The following is a 21,019-nucleotide window of genomic DNA, read 5'->3' on the forward strand; positions in this document are numbered from 1 at the left end:
TTCTATTTTGAGATCTTTTTCTTCCATAGTGGTATCAAGAAAACAGTCACCCTCTGCTACACTTAAATATCAGAAAATTCACTTGTATTTTGGAAAACCGTGCCATATTCATGGCCACATATGCATGCATATGAATCTCACAGAGAATACATCTGAAGACCATAAACGTTGACGATTCTTCCAAGAGCAGGGTCTTGTGAGACCTGAATCCCTTCAGTCTGACGTTTTATTCCCTCACTGTGAGAAGACATAACCTGCAGTTTGAAGAGCTTTTTCCATGGATCAGGAAAGAAAGAAGCAGATCCCAGCAGGAATTTGTGATGACTTGGCTGAGGTGATCTAACTCCAGTCCATGAGTAATCCTGCTCTCTCATCTAGCTTTAATTTTCATCTCTGTTGATAACCCTGTAAGCGCTCTCTGTTTCAGATTCCTTCTGTCTTTCCTTCTCACACCTCTTAGTAACATTTCTTTTCACGTGTCGCAGCATCACCCCATTTTCAAGAGAAAAAAGTTCATAGTCTTCTCCTATCATTATCTATTTTAGCTAATAGCTTTTATCTACACTAGTAAGACAGCAAATACAGCTCTCTTCACAAGTCCAAATCATTACCCAGATTTCTTACTTTTCTTTAACGCAGCTTGTACCTTCTTTCTTTCCTGATAATGCAACTGTTTTTCTAAGCTGTGAGCTGTAGCATCTCCCTCAACAACCGTTACAAATTCTATTTGGTCCTCTAAAGACTGAAACTGATTCTCCATCGCTGCTCACAATTCCTTGTTGCAGGCAACTCCCCGGCTGCACATTTTAGCACACAGCCTTTAATGTGGTGCAGGCCATAACCCTATATAAATAAAAAGAAATATATCCCTCCTATTAAATACCCAGTCAGTGGAAAATTATTGGAGAACATTGACCATTAAAATAAGGATAAAGTTTAGGATAGTTTAGAGATTTTCTCCTAATGGATGTGCTGTTATCCCTCATTTCAAAAACTTAAGATGTTACATGGGGAACGATTGTTCATTGTTTTGAAAAGAAAAGGAAGTGCATTAGGTATTGGAGAAAGTTTAAAATGAAATGAAAACTCTGGTTTCAGAAAGACCTTATAATCCAATTTATTGTAACCTTGTACGGCAACTGCAAAAGAGATATTGACAGACTCAGACAGTTCAGTGTTCTTCTCATCCTCCCGACAAGGTTAACACATAAAAGCTAAGACACTCTGGGTGAGAGCGTCAGTGGGTATAAATCAGTGTCATGCCTTAGGCCAATGGCAAACGTGGCCATGTTTCCTCAGTATTACCCCCGTGGATGTGGTCTTTGGGTCTGTGATTGTTCTGAACTGGCAGACAAAAGCAGATATTGGGAGGACAGAATTGCGTGATGGATTTAGGTTTCTCTGTAGAGAATGGGAGGGGGTTTTGCTTTTTGCAAGCTGAGAAACATTACTGCATATTTTTTCTTCTTTTCCCCATCTGTCGCAGTATTGAAAGCAGTTTGCCAGGGACTGGTTCTGATGCTATGCAGCTCCTGTGAATTCAGAGACATTTAATAGATATTTGAGCCTGAGATGAAGTGGCTATGCATGAGCGTGCCAAACTGCCACTTTCTACGTTGAACAGCACCACACCACTGCTCCTGCATGAGAATGCCATATTGCTGATGGCTGTGACAGCTCAGATGAGCCCCTGGTGAGAATGGTTTCTACTTGTTGTGGAAAGCAGGCTGGCCCAGGAGACCCTATGAGAGCCAAGTTGCAAGCAACTGCTTGAACCACTGCTGGCCGGGGCAGTACTAACTTGCCATGACAGATGACAGTCTGCATCTGCTTTCGCTGTGAAACAACATCTCTGATAGAGATAGGAACTCATCAAGAAATAAAATTTCCATCCAGAACATGCCTTTTGACGCTCCCATGGAGGAATGCAGAAGTTCAGAACTTCTAATGAATCTGAATTCACACAAACTCACTTCTGAGGGGCTGGAGGAGTTAGCAGTGAAGGACACGATCCTCCCTGAGCATGTTCTACCTCCTGTCACAGCTCTTCTTTGGTACTGGACATTGTATATGACTAGCACACTCAAAATTATGTTTATGAAAGGAAAGCCAGAATTGTCCTGTAACAGGCAGTTCCTACGGGTCAGTGTGGACCATTGATCTTCAAGCATCTGTGTCTGATGATTCTTGGTGTCTTTGCTGGAGAATCTGGATAAGAAATCTGACTAAGATACATAAGAATCAAGAGAGGTGGTCCAAAGGAAAAGGAATGCAAATAGGGACAATCGGGGTGACTACAACTAGAGGAAAAAAACAAGCTGGTCATGAGGACTGCGGCTGGAAGCCAGAGAGAACTAGGGATGAAGTTCTGTACATGTCTCTTTAAAACAGAACACAGAATAATGCTTAACATAATCTGCAACATAATCTCCTTTATTGCTCCAGTAGAAGGCTGGAATTTGTATATACATGCTGAACATACATGGGAACAGGCAGGAAAAATAAACATAAATTAATAATTACATGATGCAATATACATGACAAAGTACTCGGAGGCTCATTATTAATGGAACATGTGCAAAAATAAACTCTAGGAAAATCCAAATAAAATGAACCTGGAGTGGTCTTGCAATGTAACATTAACTGATATGATTAAACAAACATGTGACGAAGTAATAGTAAACACATGCGTTCAACTACTGTGGAATTCAGGACTGGCCTCTCAGGTCCAGAAATCACAATTTCACATCATTACCTTTTTAAGAGAAGCTTATGCCAAGTCACTGGTAAAATGTTTTCTTTAGTAAGTATCTAAATATTGTCCTGGAAGAGCTGGTGGTTGCAAATCACTGTTATAAAAATGTTTCTTCTCCTTTGTCAGTGATGCAAATCAACACTTTTTTCTTATTAACAGTAAAAGCATTTGTCACTGACAGAAAAATGAGACCAAACATGTCTCTAAATGTAAATTGTTCATATGTATTAACTGTAGGATTGAAAAGAACAAGAGAGAACACATAACCTAGACCTCAAAAGACATTTTTTACTATTTTTACAGCAAATGAGCAAACTTATTGGAATCTGACCAAATATACTCTCTTTTGAAAAAGTCGTACGGCCACACACTGGAATACCTCCACAGCAAATGTCTTGCTTAGCCCACGTGTCACACTGGAACCATCTTCCCCTAACTGCTGCCTTAAGAAGATGCAGTTTCACAGTGGCCAGGCATACATGTCCTGCAGTTCCCACCTCTCACATCTCCTAACCATTAAAGACCACCAAAGAGAAACATTTAGATTTTGCAACCCCTTATGCACTGAGGGTGGTATTTAGGGAGCCCTCACAATCCCTAGGTGCCAGGGCTCCTCTGACAGAGCCCCTCTTCCCCTCCCTCAGCCCACATCTCCTGCTCAGTGTGCGCTAAGGGAGGTAATACGCTCACAGGCACAGCCCGCTCTCATCATGCATCCTCCATTGCAACTCACTGCAACAAGACCTGTCATGGGATCAAATACGGGGCACGCATTTTCCCTTTTGTGATGCTGCTGTCTTTTATCAGAATCTGGAGAAATCCAAATATTCCTCTCAAAACTGTGAGGAAAATATATATTTCTCCGCACTTACTACTCATGCGATTCAGTGTCTGTGTGCACCCTGCTGAGCTCCCAGGTATGGATAAACACCTCCACTACATCTCTTTTCCATGTCGTGATGGAATCTAGTGCATACTGTTGCCCTCATCCCCTCAATCACGTCTACTCTTGTGTCAACAAAGCCTCCTGTTATTTCAGGAATTTACGGCCTTTCAATAAACATTTTAGGGTTAAAAGTTCAAAGACCTGGGATAGAAGATGGCAGCCAAGAGCGGCATGGCTTTTTATGCACAAATGTTGATGGAAACAGTTGAATAAAAATGCTAGGGCATGATACTGCTTCCACAGAAGTCACTGTAAAGCTATCAACCATTTCACTGTGACTAAGTTCACGTCCAGGTATAAATTAATTTCTACATAAGTGTTTGGAAGTCTCTTTTTTCATTACAAATCTCTGCACAGGAAATGCAGGCAGTATTTGGTTTACAATTCAAGGGGCATGTTATCGCTAAATAATGCAGTCAATCTGAATTTAGGCTTTTTATGTTTTATTAAATCAAGAACAGGCAAGTGAGCTATCAAGGTTACAAATCAGCTTCTAACCCTGACTACAAGATTTTCTTTTGCAATCTTTTTTTACTTTTAGCCACATTTTTTAACTACTCTTCTCAGTGTGAACACATCTCTCTCATGAACATGAATATTATATGCAAGCCTGAGGAAAGAAAGACTAAATGATAGAGAAAGTTTGTTCTGTAGTTGGATTTCTCCATAGGCTGCAGCAGGACCAAAAAAGCTCATATGGTCTGTAGATCCATATTGCATTGTAAACTAAGCACATGCTGGCTAGTAGGTAACACAAGAAATTAGCAATGGCGTGGGCCATGGCTTTCAGAATAAAGGAATTAGATGGAATTTAAAGCCAAGGCAGTTTTTACCAAAAGTGACCAAATTTCAGCCATCTACTGACCATTTACTGTGGAAAAAAAATGGTGCTCTTAGTTCTCTTTTTAGAAATTCTAACAACTGCTCTTTAAAAAAAGAAAATAAAGAAAAATATTATATTACAATATATTATATAGATCATTTAAATAACTCCTAAGAGCCAGCTAATGTAAAAAAACAAGCTCACCAAATAGAGATGGAACATTTTAGCAAGAAAGGTCTGTAAAGTTATCGATTTTCCTTTTCTCCCAAATAAACTAGAATATACCTAATAAAGCTGCCAGTGCTTTTTCACTATAAGATTAAACAAAAGTAGAACATTTGAATTCTGTGGAAAAGAAACTGGTATAAAATCACAGGTGTAAAACCTAGCAGGGAGATGCTGAATTTCAGATATACCGATCATAAAATTCGATATACGTTACTCAAATGCTTATCGATCATTCACATAAGCAAATAAATGAAGTGAACACTGATTTATCACAGAATCACAGAATGGTAGGGGTTGGAAGGGACCTCTGGAGATCATCTAGTCCAACCCCCTGCCAGAGCAGGGTCACCCAGAGCAGGTTGCACAGGAACAGGTCCAGGTTCCAGAGAATGTCTCCAGAGACGGAGACTCCACAACCTCTCTGGGCAGCCCGTTCCAGTGCTCTGCCACCCTTGAAGTAATGAAGTTTTTCCTCATGTTCAGATGGAATTTCCTGTGTTCCTGTTGCCCCTTGTCCTGTCACCAGGCACCACTGAGAAGAGTCTGGCCCCATCCTCTTGACACCCATTGTTTAAGTATTTGTAAGCATTGATGAGGTCCCCTCTCAGTCTTCTCTTCTCCAGGCTAAACAGACCCAGTACTCTCAGCCTTTCCTCATAAAAGAGGAATCCTCCATTCCCTTGATCACCTCCATAGCCCTCTGCTGGACTGTGTCCAGTAGTTCTTTGTCTTTCTTGAACTGAGTAGCCCAGAACTGGACACAGTACTCCAGACGTAGCCTCACCAGGACAGAGTAGAGGGGGAGGATGACCTCGCTTGACCTGCTGGCCATGCTCATTTTAATGCACCCCAGGAGACCACTGGCCTTCTTGGCCACAGGGGCACATTTCTAGCTCATGGTCAATTTGTTGTCCACCATAACTCCCAGGTCCTTCTCTGTAGAGCTGCTTTCCAGCAGGTCAGCTCCTAACCTGTACTGGTGCATGGGGTTATTCCTCCCTAGGTGCAGGACCCTACACTTGCCCATGTTGAACTTCATTAGGTTCCTCTCCATCCAACTGTCCACCCTGTCTAGGTCTCTCTGAATGGTGGCACAGCCTTCTAGTGTGTCAGCCACTCCTGGAAGCAGTTTTGTATCATCAGCAAACTTGGTGAGGGTACTCTCTGTCCCCTCATCCAGGTCATTGACGAATATATTGAACAAGACTGGACCCAGTACAGACCCCTGGGGAACAACATTAGTCACAGGCCTCCAACTAGACTCTGCGCCCTCGATCACAACCCTCTGAGCTCTGCCATCCAGCCGGTTCTCAATCCACCTCACTGTCCACTCATCTAACCCACACTTCCTACACTTCCCACAGTTTCCCTATGAGGATGTTATGGTAGACAGTGCCAAAAGTCTTGCTAAACTGCTAAGCTGCTCCACTGCTCTCCCCTCATCTGCCCAGCCAGTCATGCCATTGTAGAAGGCCATCAGATTGGTGAAGCAGGATTGCCCCTTGGTAAATCCATGTTGACCACTCCTGATAACCTGCTTTTCCTCCACATGCTTAGAGATGACATCCAGAATGAGCTGTTCCATCACCTTTCCAGGGATGGAGGTATGTGTGTAAGAGCTGCATGAGAGGAACACTGGCTCCTTAGAGTCAAATATCAGACCAGTACACCCAAGGGAGCACAGTATCTGATGAGCAGATACATGTATGAACCACCACTCTGACCTGTGGACTAGATAAAGCAACGTATTCACCTGTGGATTAACCCTTTAGACTAGTCTGATGGAGTACTCGTTAAATGTTCATCATTTAAGTATTGAAAACTTCATGATCTAGCCCTGTGTGATTCAGTATGTCTTTAGAGAGAAGATATTACCAATGCAGATTGATGCAAACCTCAGAGTGTCTGATTATATGAAGTGATAAATACACCCACAATTCCTGCCAGGCCTAGAAGACCGTGAAAATTGTAGGATTTACTCAGGCAAAACATGGAATTTAATGAACAGAACTTATCAGTATGGAAGTCTTATATGTTATAAACATTGCTAGCATCATGCTGCCAGAAGAGCGTTGGACATGAATGCTTAGAAACAAAATACTCAAGAAAAAGGCCATTTTTTGCTTTTGCTTCCGAATTGCTTGCCTTCCTTCCTTCTCTCTTTGTAATAGGTCTTATGAGATCAGCCCTTCTACAAGTGAATCCACGTAAATTCCTGGCAATTTTTAATACAGGAGAGCTACCATAATTTCATGCCTCTTCAAACACACAGTGAGAGCAATCAAGGGAAAAAGAAATTAAAAACTAATTCTGCTATTTATTCTCCTCATTTATTTTATCAGTCAGCCCACTGTCACACTGAATAATAATCAACAAGACTTGACACACACACTTAGCACAGGGCAGACGTCTTTGCGGGATTCCAGAGAAAACTGCAAACCCAAGGCAAATACTGATACTGACGGAAAGACCGGATTAATCACAGCAAACATGATGCCAGTATTAACATTTCTGTTCACTCAGCTATCCAGGCAGGCTAAGTATGAAGCAAGTTTACCTAACTAATCACGTCAATACAGGGGGGAAAAAAAGGCTTCAGAGGAGTTTACTACTACAGACAGCTGCTGGTATGTGGAAGGTAAAGTAGACAGCATGTCTACAATGAGGTATAAAATTACCACAGGAGTATTGTGACAGACTACAGATAATTATTGCTTATAATGTCTGGCTGCAATTATACAATTCTGTACCATTTCACATTTAGTAGCTTAGTGCTGGAATTAAGAGGCTCTGATGACTGTTTAGAGGAATCCCATTTAAGTCTCAGTCACTTTGTGGGGTTGATTCAGAATGCCTCAGACAAAACACAAGATCAAAGTAAAACCATTGTTTAGTTCTCATTTGAAATCTGTTCTTGCTGTGGAAACCACCCAAGCAATTTTAGTCTTAAAGAATCTTAAAAGCCTGAGGGGTTTTGTTTTTTTTCTGTTTGCTTTGCCTTTTTTTTATTAAATCCGTTATGAAAAGAGTAAATTCAGCAGGGTCAGATATGACTGTACAGAAACTTGGGTGCTGAGTGGTGCCTGGATGCGCATTTAGGCAACAGCTGTGATTTGTGTGAAGCATATCTTTAAGAAAGATGATTTCACTTCTGCATCCCCTGATGGAGGAGCATGCATTCGGCTCCAGAAGGAGCATTTAGGCAAGTGTTAACAGCAGAAGTGCTGCAAGTGGACAAAGCGGAATGGAGTGAAATGTCCCTAGTCCCACAGGGCTAGAATTAAAAAGGTACCTTAGGACACAAAAAGGCATCTGCTGAGACTTTCATAAGTGCCCAGGTTCTCGAACTCCCTTTAAAATGAAAACTACACAACTAGAAGCTCTTGAAAACATTTCTAGATATCTCATTGCCCGTACCTCACTGTCTGACCAACTTCACAAACTTCCCTTAGAAACTTTGTTCCTACAAGGGGGTACGATTTTCTGTACCCATTTCTGTATCATTTTTTGTACAAAGTTCTGAGACACCATTTGGGAAACTGACATAGGCCAGAGACTGCCTGAAGTGAATTTGTTCTCCTCTGCACTGAAAGAGAGCAGATTATTATTTACTGCGCCTCTGAGTGCAGTATTTCCTTGAACCATTCTACAAAAGCACGCCTGTCTATGCCGTTTAAGAGCTTTGTTTTCATCAGATGCCAAGGCTGACTGAAAACGAAACACCAAGAAGAAACAGCTTGAGCTAGTGAAGCTCCAGACATCAGAGAGCTACCTTATTTCCTGACAACTCGGCCATCAGCTCCTCAGCAGCCCTCTTGGAAAGCTGACAAGAAACAGAGACCAGTGAGACAAGTAGCTCTTCACTTGTCAGGATTTCTAAGCACGGAGTTGAGACCAGAGGGTTTATGTGTCTCAGAGCACGTCCCATGTAGCCCCAGCACCAACTGACCCTTCACAGCAATCCCTTTCTTACAGCGAGTTTTGGAGTAGTGTATAAAATTTCCAATACAGTCAATGTTTACCATTACCTCTCCCTGTCCTACTCTATGTCAGGAGGATCCAAGGAGGAGCTGAGGTCCTGATTAGACCTACCTCCGCACAAGTGCTCCCCATTTCAGTGTATCCAAAGTGCTTACAGGGACTTGCTGGAACTGGTTCACTCAGATTCAGAAAATTCAAAAATGCTTAAATTTCATTGCTGCTTGCCCTTTCCTCCTAGGAATCAGTCTCTGTGCTCTCAGATGTTTTTATCCTTTTCCCTCGGTTGCAGAAATCCCTTTCCCACAGCCCTCCCCATGCTTTTTCTCCTCCAAAACAGCCCACACTCATGGTCTGTCTACATCCCTCAGGAAGCACGGCTTACAACACCTGACTTTGGAGTACCAGGAAAAGGACCACAGAAAGATCTCTGGAGGACACTTAGCTGCCTAACAACTCAGAGAAGCTGCTGTTGCTCATTCAAAAGCACCAAAGCACCCCAGTTCTTACAGTGTTTACTTCCAAAGCACTCATTGCTTTTGAAAACCTCACTAGATGCCTGTCTCATGCAAGGTACATACTTTTTCCAAATATAGCCCCAAATATCCTCACCTGCAATAAAAATGTCCACTGCAGACAAAGCCTCTATGCAGGTTTAGTGACAAACAAATATTAACACAATTAGCAATGTCCCTAAATATACATCAAACATTTCACAAAACAACTGACTGATCTTTAAAGGAAATTTGCCTTTTCCCCTGGATATAGTTTTCTTCTAGCAGAGGGAAAGAATTATGCTGTTCAAGAGGAGAGTTATAAATTTTACTACTGGGCTAAATACAATGTGTGCGTAAATCTGGCAACTGTGAAGTGTTGTTAAATAGATAAATGTTCAGTTTTTCAGCCCTGCCATATATCAAAAGGACCTTCCCCTACACTCTTCATCCTGACAGCTGTGAGCATTTTTAAGGGTGGAAGAAAACTCATTCTATTGTTTGAAAAATACCTGTAGAAAACTATGCTCTCCCAGCTAAAAGAATACTGCCCTTCATATTTTAATGTGAGTAGCAGAAGCCTGCTAGGTTTCCCAGTCTTAGAGAGGTTCATGGCCATGCCTGAGTCTCTTCCAAAGCACACATTTTGTTCTCCAACACAAAACTAAAGAAAAATGCAAAGCAAAAGGCCTTTGGCTTACTCTGGACTACTACCAGGGAAATCTTCGCACTCTCGTGCTTCTGTTTCCACACCATGAACCTCCTCACTTACTGCAGATTTTTCCTGCTGATTCAGTCATCCCTCGCATGCCTTGCATACAAAGACACATCCTGTTAGCTAACGGTTATTGTCTGTGAATTTCCCAGTAGCTGGCACTCCATGGCCAGGGGTGAAATGAAGTCCTATTCCATGAGCTCATAGTCTATGTACAAGACATGTTGTAATACGCTCTCATGCCAACCGCCATGAGCTACAGCCTACGGCCCAGCTCGGAGACTTTCTTCTTATCACTTTCCAGTGATGAAGTCTTTCCTGGGCATCAGTCCACACTTATATTTCTCCATATGTTACTTGATAAATTATATGTAAGAGTGAAGAAGGAGTCAACATGATCCATACGTTAGTGAATATACAACATTGCCCATCCACCACTGCAGCCATACAAGTTTCTTCAGTTTATAGTTTTCACTAAGTTAAATCAAGTTTAATATCACAGGAAACTGTCATGTCACTTATCCAGAAAGCACCATTCACAATTTAGAGCCCTATAAAATGATAATAAGACAAGAAATTATATTTCTTATTGACTGCCACAGTTGAAATGAAGCTTATTTCTTTTTATTAAGTACTTACATGGTCCTCATACCCTCTTACATATTGCCTGAGGCCCTCATTCTCTCCAAGAAAAATCACTATTAATCCTTGTTTGTGCCAAATCCCAGCAGTACAACAGTGTGCTCAGAAAAAGGTGCCATTTAATAATAAAGTTTAAGGTTATTACAGTCAGAAACAGTGTAAGCAAGCATAGATCACTTGTAGTTTTTGCTTTAGAATGCCTGGAAAAATGTTTCGTAATAAAAAAATCCCCAAATATTATGATTATTGTATCATGGAGGATAAAAAAACAGAGAAATCTGGCCAATATTTGATTGCACATATTGGAGAATCTGGTTATTGAGCTGTGAATCTTTACAGTTTGTAGGTTGGTACACATTAAATAGATCTTAAATTTATCTGATGTTTTTTGGTAGTTTGCAAATTTCATCTTGAAGGAAGAGATTTCTGTCATGTGGGAGGCTTTTTTGTGGTTTATGTGGACTCGCTTGTGTAAGTGAATCACTCTTCTGTGTCAGGAATTGGCAGTGTCCTGAAGCACCGAGTCACAGAATCCCACTAAGCAGGGAGAAAGGTTGCACACCCCTGTTTAAGATCCATCTTCCTCTGAAAGGGAAGATTTTGTGTTGAATGGGTACTCATTGATAGAGAGAGTGAGAAAAGATGGTCATGGAAAAGACCTGTTCCAGACATATAAGTGAGGAAAAGTGTGGACAACAAAATCACAGTATTAAAGAGAGAGGAACAGCTCTGTAAGAATTTGGTATTAATTTTTTTCCCCTCTTCCTACCTTCTTTCTCTCTCTCTTTCTTTTCCCCCTTCTTTGATTGCCTTTTTCCTCCCTCCGTTTCTTTTTTCCTCCTTCCTCTCTTCTTTCTTTCCTCTTCTTCATTCCTTTGTCCCTTCCCCCTGTGTATGTGCATACTTATATTCTTAGTAGAAATAAAGCCCAGAATAATTTGAGACTTCAGACTGAATTTCCCCAATGCTTCTGGTTTAAAAGTGGAATAAAAAGAAAAAAGTGGTGAGCCTGTTAGGGAACATCATCCCTGGAGCGTTCCTTAACTGCATTTCCTCAGAAATGGGGGAAATAATAGGTCAGATTTCTCCTCTTCTCAGGCAATATGAACACACCAACAGCTTGAAAAATGATTTAATCTACATAAAACAGGAAATTCTGTGTGGGATGGCCACTTCTCTTGAAGCTGAATAATTCTATATAAAATATTTAGCTTTTGGGGGGAGACAGACAGAATGACTGATTGCAGAAAAGCTTGTTACTTAGGGAATGCATGAAGAATATCACACTTCCAATTCATACCTCACAGAGGAATTAGAGGTTTTCTAAAGGTGAAATAACACATGACATTCCTATTCTTGAATGCCACTGAGGTTAGCACTTTCTGAAAGGCAGACAACTGCATTTCAGGTTGGTGCTCTGAATCACAGTCAGTTTGTGCTTTGGTTTTTCGTACACCACACAATGAGTCACAGTCTCTTTATTTCTTTTTATTTTTGCATATTTTATACAAAGTATAACAGCAAAAGCGAGAGTAGCTTCATACCCAAACATCCTGTGTTATATTCTGCTCACAGAGAGAATCAGACCCTCAGAACAGCCAACATACAAATAGTTAATAAGTGATGGCTAAAAATAAGCACACAGAATAGGCATGATTGAAAATTTGCCCTTTTCTGGAGCCTGGAAATCTCAGCATAGGTCCACACCTGCAGTCGGAGTCAACCTTAGTGCTACCTTCTGGCCAAGTCCACAAATCATTTCCACAAAGAAGTTTCTCATCTCGGAACTTAGAAACCCTGGTGAATGTTCATGGCTGGTATCAAATATGTCTTGCTGAAAAGTGCCATGCACATCATAAAATATGGACTATGACATCCTCCTCCTATGTAAGTGCACAAGAGACATACAGGCCCAGAGGAGTGGTAGATGCCCCGTCCCTGGAAATGTTCAAGATGAGGTTGGACGGGGCTCTGAGCAACCTGATCTAGTTAAAGATGTCCCTGCTCATTGCAGGGGGGGGTTGGACTAGATGACCTTTAAATGTCCCTTCCAACCCAAACTATTCTATGATTCTAAGTTTCTAGGATTCTAGGATTCTAGGATGAGGCTTTTCCCACACTTGTTCGTGGCCCATATCTGCCCACTACAAGCTATATCCATGAGAACTCATTCCCACATGGTCGTGGGGATCCCAGACACAGTGAGCCACTGTTTAAGACTTCTGTCATCCAACTTGACACAGGGGGCACCTCTCTGAGCTCATGAACCAAAGGGGAGAGAAGAAGTATTCTCTGCAACATCAGACTGTTTGTCCCAGTCCCAGCTCTTCTGAAGTACGCATCCAACACAGTCCAGCAGATTCAGCTGTCAGAAAGCCATCTATTAAACAATTCCAAAGTCCCTTCTTCTGTTATTTTAGGGCAACTTCCCCTTTTTTTATATAGCCTGTAGTTACAAAGGAGCTTGGAAGGAGGTTAATTCTTAGGACTCCCCTGAAGGACCCACACATCATGGAGGCAGCTGGGGCAGCTGCTGTGACATAAGGAAGAGGTATGTGAAGGCTCGGACACCTTGGTGGGGATGGCTTTCACAAGGGACACCAATATTGACATAGACCAATCCTAAATATCAGACTACGCATAGGAGTGTAGTTAATAGGAGTTTTAACCTCCTTAATTTTCAGTCATTTTATGTAAACTAGGCAGGCATTCTTGAAATACAGCAAGTGTGAATATCTGTCACTCCACATGAAGTGGAGCTTAAGCTCAAGCTGTTATTGTGCAAGTTAACAGCTCTTTACTAATGACCTCAGATACTGTCTGAAGACTGGACTCAAGGGAGGATTTTCCAGTGCACTGCAAGAACCGTGTTTGAGACAGGAGAACATGTCAAGATACTTGGGACTGTCACGGATGCATCCTCAAAGGCAAAATCCGCATGCCCTGGGACAGGGTATATAAACCCCAAAGGCAGTTTTGGATGGGGAGGTGGGAGGCTTGTTACAATCTTCTTATTTTCTTCTTTTCTAGTCCCTCAGCCTATTTTTGTGATGGAGGGAAGTTCACAGCTGCATTACCTAAATGCAGGAATTTTCAGGGCCAGCTGTGGTAAATTAGTTAATTCCTCTGGCTCATTATATCAGAGACATGCTCTGACAAGTTGAGACTGGCTGCTATTACAAATGTACAGCCTGGGAGGAAAAAAATACCAGTGTGAAGGTTCGGACCTTTTCTTCGTAAAGTTGCTTTAATTAGAAAACCAGACTCCAGGAGGCTTTGTTCTGTGAAAGTCCAATTGTTAAAGAGGATTGGGGGTGGGGAACCCACGTTTGCCCATCAAGTTACTGAGCTGTCCATCCCATATATCTCGGTTTGTGTCCTTTGTCCAAAAGTGGCTCTTATCGCCTGGGCTCACAAAGGGTAGAGAGAAGAGACATTTATTCCACAAGCACAAAGAACTACTTTGAAGACACAGCCCTTTGTTCACCTTCAAACACTCCTTCTGATGTCAGTTAAGGAGTATTGAAATTTGTCTGCATTGGTTGTTTAAAAAAAAATTTACACAGGTGGCTGAGAGACAGAACAAGCCCTTGTCCGATACTGCTGCAATAGTTTATGCTTCAAGAATTCAGTGGCAAACAGTGGGAACTCATCCCAAGAGGAAGAGAATGGGTGCCAAAATGGTCATGGGGCCAGCCCATGCTGGAGGTGAGCTGCGGCTCCTTGTGTTGCTACCGGTGCACGTGTTGTTGCACCAGCTATGGATGCCTGTGCTTGACAATTCATGTCCCTCACCTCTTCAGTGGTGAAACGGCCTTTTTAACATTTTTCAGCTATATTCAGTATAAATAAGTGAGGGACTGTAAGGCATTCAGGGAAAGATCTAAGCAAACATATGGGTGGCTGAAACAGCAGGACAGGGCGTATTTCACTCCAACACAGAATTGCAAATCTCTGCACGTCAACAGCTACCAAACTGCCAGAGGTATCTAAACTTGCTCCATAACACACATGGCAAAGCTGATGCTTCCAAAAAAAAGCAAACTTTTTGCAGAAGGTCAGTGCACGTGCAATTACTGTTAATGCTCTTGAAACCTCTTGGATTCTGCATGTGCATAGACCAGAGCAGGCACAGAGAGCTTGGTGCTTCCCGGAGGTAGCAAATTCTGATTGATCAGAAGACAAACAAGCACAAGTAGTCTGACCAACTCAAATTATGGGCAGAGAGAACACAGTTAGGCATGCGCTCATGCAATATGTCATAAATCTACCTATGCACAACTTTTTGGGCTCCACTAACGCAGGCCATGCATCAAAAAAGTAATAATTGTATTTCCCTGGCTTGTTGTTAATACTGCAGTGACTTATGCCCTTGGAAGCAATGGTGGCAGATTTACCTCTATTTCAAAGTTCTCTGGATGTTAAAAAATTAATTATTATTTTTGAGCAATCTGAGATTAGCAACCCACTTCGAAAAGAGCTGGGGGGAGAGAGAGAAGAATCCATCTGAGAGAAAATGAATATCAGGCAAAAGAAGGAACACTGTTAACGTAGAAACCACATTTCCCTTGAAGTTCCAACAGAAGGTAGAATTCTTAATAGAAAACACATTTTCACTATTAAGTAGGAGAAAAAGTATATATATTTACATGGATATTTTTTTTTGTTCAAATCACCACAGGACTGAGGAGGCAGATGTGAGGGACAAGAGTGAGGGAGGGAGGAGGAAACATCAAACTAGTTTGGCATCCCTCCAAGACTAGTTAGAGATGTTCACAAATCCTCCAGGACCACAAAATTTGCCCAATTTTAATGATAACACAGTCACGGTACCTCATTAGTCTTATTATAGCCAATAATTTCTTTACCCTGGGGTTTTAGTCAGGAGCCAATGACTTTGCCTATGCTAGGAAACAGGAGTGTTCCTCCAAGCTGTGTTTTAAACAATGCTGTCACCCAGAGGTGGTGTATCCCCAATCCACATCATTGCTGTGAATATTTTTGCAAGGACTGCCCAGGAATAAAACTTTTCTCAGGTGCTAACACAATTCATATGGTGGATATGACTGAGCTGAAAGGGAAAAAAAGGTTGAAGGAAGGAGTAAGTTTGACTTTTCTCTGGAATATAAAGCAGGATGAAGATAGGAGCTAAAAGCAGTGGGCAAACCAAGCTGTGTTCTGATCCTCCAGGAACATGTTTAATCTAATTTATTGGTTGAGTGTAGCTCTGCTGCTTTGTTTTTGGAGTCTTGCTGCTCTTCTCAGGACCATAGGTGATGGGACCTTTCCTGTCCAGACAAGTTTGGAAGCCTACACCATTAGCAAGTGTATTTATATGTGACCACACGAGGGTGTCCAGGGTGTCTGTGGGCTGTCTGATGTAACACTGGGTGGGAAGAGGGGGTAGACCAGCGAGCATGAACAATGTCCATGAACAGCTATGTGGGCAATCTTTGAATCAAGACTTTTCTTGTCAGTGCCGTGAGAGTGTGTTTCAGAGCCCTATTTTAAGTAGTAATTTGATGGAAATCTTTGCAGTTTATTCTTATAATATATACTAATTAAAATAACAATTCAATAAGGAGCTAAACTCCTCTTTCACAATACATGAGGGGGGCTTGGAGTGAACTAATGCCCCAGGAATATTCCAATATTGATTTATTTGATGTCATTCTTAAAAACACTTAAAATATTTTCAGGAGCGTTTCTGTAACTCACCTCTGGTTCGGATGCTTTACTAATATACATTTATGCCTAATGCTCTATATTTGATGAAAAACTTTTGTGAAGAGAAGGTCTCAGTAGTATCTGAAAAGTGCCATGACTTTTCCATCCTGACACTCCTGGGTCAAGGATTTAGAAGCAGCCAGAAATTTTGCCATATCAAATTAGTGTACCCTGAACAGGCTGGGCTCATTGGCCTTTTGTCTTTCTTGCTCCCAGCCCAGAAGGTATCAGGTCACTGTCACGATTTTAACATAATGAAGCTAATTCTTAAGTGAACAATGAATCAAACTTTGGCCTAATCCCCTAAGAGACATCCCATGTACCTGGGTGCCAAGCCCCAGGATATAAAGACAGGGCAGGCTTTGACGGGCTTTGAAGAAGGCTCAGCCTGCGTATTGAATAACTGCCAATGCACAATGAAGACCGAGGATTTATGGCACCCAGCTTGGGAGGCCTTGAGTGGCTTGGTAATGCCAAGATAGGTACCCAGCTGGAGCTGCCCAAACTTCCCTGGGGATCAGCCATTTTAGATCAGGATAAAAATTTGTACTTTATCTGAACTTCCAAGTGATGACATATGGCCATCACATCTGAACAGACTCTGCATGGGGGCTGCTTCGTTTAATATGTTCACCTTCATTCAAAATTGCTCACACAAATACAGAGAAGACTGAGACTTCTTCACAGACAGGTATTTGCTGTTTGTCTCAGCTTATCAACGGGAAAGAAAGTTTGTGCTGCTGCTAGCTTTCAGTAGCTACAAAGGGTGGCTTTTCAAAAGGGGAAGGTATAATCTTGCTCTCCTTACACAGCAGTATTTAATTTAGATTCCAGCGCATTTACAGCTCGAGCAGAGGGATGTCAGCTCAGTCACTCGGTTCCAAGTAAGTTTGCAGCAGTGGCATTTGGCAATGACAATTAATAGTTAAACCAGCAAAATTTACACAGAAATATCTGACACTGAGTAAACAGGGAGATCCCAATAATTTAGTTTAACATATCCAATTTTGCAACTGCAACCGTGTTTGACAGAAAATATTCCCAGCCATTTTCTGCCAATATCTATAATGAGAATCAGAAATGTGAGGGTGTAGCTTAAGCAGTTTGAGAACTTACTGATTCCTGAGTGTTCATAACAGCTTCCATTTCATAGCTACAGCAATTGCCTTTAAGATGGACAAATACATGTGTGTTTATATACACATTTAAAAGTTTTAAAGAAAAGTTCTGGGATCAGATTTCCCCATTTTATAGGTTGCTGTGGAAACAGATTAGCCCTCTGGAAATAAAAGCCCATGTTTGACTATAATGCAAAGAACAATCCATAGCATGAAAGGAAAGAACAGCTGGGAGTTGGAATAGTGTAAGCTGACATGTCAGACAGTAGCCAGACAAAGTGAGCCGGGGACTGTCTGAAAAAAAAGGAAGGCGGGGGAAAAAAAGTAAGAACTAAGCACTGTCAACAAAGTCTGCAAAACGGTCCAGCTGTTCACTCTCATCATAACTAAGAAAATAAGGAGAGAATTCCAGGGCTGAGGATTAAATTTATGAAGAGAGGAAAACCTGAATGGAAAGAGTGAATAGGATTTCAGACAAAACAGACCCCGCACGGAGGTCTTTATTCGGAAATAACTTGGAAAGCACAGCGCTGGGTTCCGGACAAAACACACATCCCTCTGCAACCTTGTGTATAAAAGGCCAAAAGGAATCTTAATACACTGCATTAAGCAGACTTTTACAGAAAACATCGTTTGTATAATTTCATTGTTTCAGGCTGAGCAGTAATGTCCTAGGCAGCTAAATAGATTAAGAGAATTTGAGAAAAGGCATATCCAGCATGGCAGAAAAGGCTAAAAGGTGAACAAGTTTCACCACAAATCCCTGCTGAAACCTGAAATGAAAGCCCAAAGGACTTCTGATATACTGTAAATAGCCCGTCAACTCCTAGAGCCTTAAGTGATGTCTGGTCTTTTTTTCAGACAATGGACAATTGAATCCAAGATGAACAGTTCCCAGGATTACGCCCGCACTGAGCGGCATAGAGGGAAAGAGAAGTGTTAGAGAGGTTAATTCAGAGGCATGCTTACCTCCCAAACAAAGGCATTCAGCAGTACGGAACCTGATTAGGGACTCTTCAAGAAATACAAATAATGTCATTCACGTTGCATAAGCAGCTGGGACTATGCATGGGTGCATAGTTGAAAATAATAATGAATGCACTTTCTTCTCTCTGGTTTGTTTTTTTTTTTCTTTTTCTTTTTTGAGTAATGGCCTCTCTGTCCAGTGATCTCTTAGGAGCAAAGCCAGCTAAACAGCTAGCAACATGATTGATTAAGAAGATGCTTTGTTTCCATTGTCTGTGTGATCACTCCAGGCATTCAGCAATCTAATCTGTTAACTCCTGCATCAGTAAGAATGTTATAAATCAGGAATAAAAAACATAAACGCCTAGTGAGGAAACTTCATATTCTTTAGATGAAACTAATTATGAGTGTGGATTTCATTAGTGATAGGACAGCTCCGAAATATCATTCATAGTTATTCATCCATGCTCTGGTACCCAAAGATAACACTTGCAAATGCCATGGTAATAATAGGATAAACAGGTTGAACTAATATCCAAAATAGCATGTCATCTGGGGTTTCAATATTTACATTTGATACCACTTAAATGATCAGGGTGTGAAGAAGAAGGGCACAAGATATGTTAAGCTTTCGTAAATCTCTCACTTTTATCGTCGTCATGGTGCATTTGTGTAAGTCATCTACCAGTTGTTGCTTTTGTTTATGTCCAGCAGCATCATCATCTTTGCCAAACATGGTCTTAAGTATCTTAATCTACTTGCTATTTTGCTTTTTTAATTTATTTCACTAGATAAGGAAACACCCCATCCGTCCCTCCTGACTTCCATGGTCTTTCTGCACGTCTCCCTTGCCACTCTGCTAATCTGCAACATTACAGCTCTCATCATAAAAAAGGTCAGGTTTCCAAGGGAAACGTGTGGCCTGTGGTTCAGCAGGCACGGAGGCACCTCCAAATGTGTTTCTGGCCCCTCCGCCTGCCGAGAAATGATCCCTCTGCTAGAACTCCACAGCTCTCACTGTTAAAGCCTTGCAATTTCAGCTTTGGCCCTGTGAAAATGTGTCCCGATGTCCCATCAAAACTGCAGTCACTTGGGGATTATTTTTCTTTACGTTTGCTCAGAGCGGAGGTCGATGTAAGCACTAAAGCTAACAGCCCGCAGGGGCAGGTTGGCAGCTGTTTGTGGTAAAAGCCCCTTGATTCAGGCCGGCAAGCAAAAGCTGAGACTAAAGGGCACGTCAAATTGCTCAGACTTCTGCACGTACATGTAGGCTGCAGAGAAGAGCAGAAGGTGGGAGGACAGTAGTTTAAACTGGATCATGTCCTGGAGAATAAAGCTTGAGATTATGCTACATTTCTCATAGGGGTTTTAGCTTCCCTTGCTCAGTGACATTCACCTTATCAGAAGAGTAACTGCACTGGATGGGAGTTGAACATGTTGACACCACCCCACAGAAGGAGTTGTGTAGCCGGGCTGACTCACAGGCGCTCCAAGGGAAACGAATCTCAGATCCACATGCCAACTTCCACCGCAGCTTTAAATCAGGGCAAAGTTTACTGTTTCCACAAGCACTTTGGTGGAGAGTGAGGGGAATCATGGGATTATCAGGTCCCTTGCCTTCTTTCCAACAATCTGCACACACAGGATCCCTCAATCTCACTACTGAGTCCAAGACACCAGAAGAGCAGTGTCACCCCTGCTGATGCACTGATTTTCCCTGAACCTTACTCATTATGACCAGTGTAATGCGTCCTCAGCCTGTGAGGAGCAGGCAATAAAGATTTATTCACAATTATTTATTGATTCAATAAATCAGCCTGGAAGTGACCGTCTTTTTTTCCTTCTTGAGCTGCCGGCGAATTCCAGTGTCTGAGCATCACCAGCAATATCTTTTTAGGCTGTTTTATCTGATGCAGCGGTGCAGCAATTCAAAATCCATCTAATGCAGTGACTCAAAATTCAAGATACATTGCTAATATTAGCATGGTAACTCTCATAGTATTTTTTTATTTTCCTGTTCCTTGAGTACACCAGTTTCTGTGACTTGGCTACCCACAAGACACGTTTGAAACTCCATGCTCATAGGGCAAGGGAACTAACACGTGGAAAACTGGGACAGACCTACATATCATTACCTCTTTTTCCAGAGGGAGAAGGGGGTCTTCTTGGACACTCGGACAAACTAACCTTATGAAAAGGGCTGAATTCCACTCCTAGCAAGAGAGATGCATGTTAAAATTCAAACAAATGTTCTTTTTGAAAGCAATAATTTGCCATTTGCCCATATTGGTATTTGTAAACAGAAGAAAAGAAGTCAGTCTTCATCTCACTGTGACTTGGTAGCAACCTGATTGTAGTGCCTATGATCAAGGTTTGTCCTGTCCCTTCTACAAACATGCTTTTGAAGTAAGCTACGTATAGAAACAATCCCACAGAAATAATGTCGTGTAAAGAAAAGCCAGGAGCAGGCATGGATCAGATAGCACCCTCATGGTTTAAATTACAGGTGGGAGTATAACTACGTGAAGTCAGCACACCACAGCGGAAGAGGTGTGAGCCTGTGGGGACACTGAATTTCCCTGAGGGAGCACAATTACAGTAGCAGCCATACGAAATTTCAAGCTGAA

The sequence above is a fragment of the Chroicocephalus ridibundus genome, chromosome 1 (genome assembly GCF_963924245.1).
Source record: "Chroicocephalus ridibundus chromosome 1, bChrRid1.1, whole genome shotgun sequence".
Classification (NCBI taxonomy): domain Eukaryota; kingdom Metazoa; phylum Chordata; class Aves; order Charadriiformes; family Laridae; genus Chroicocephalus; species Chroicocephalus ridibundus.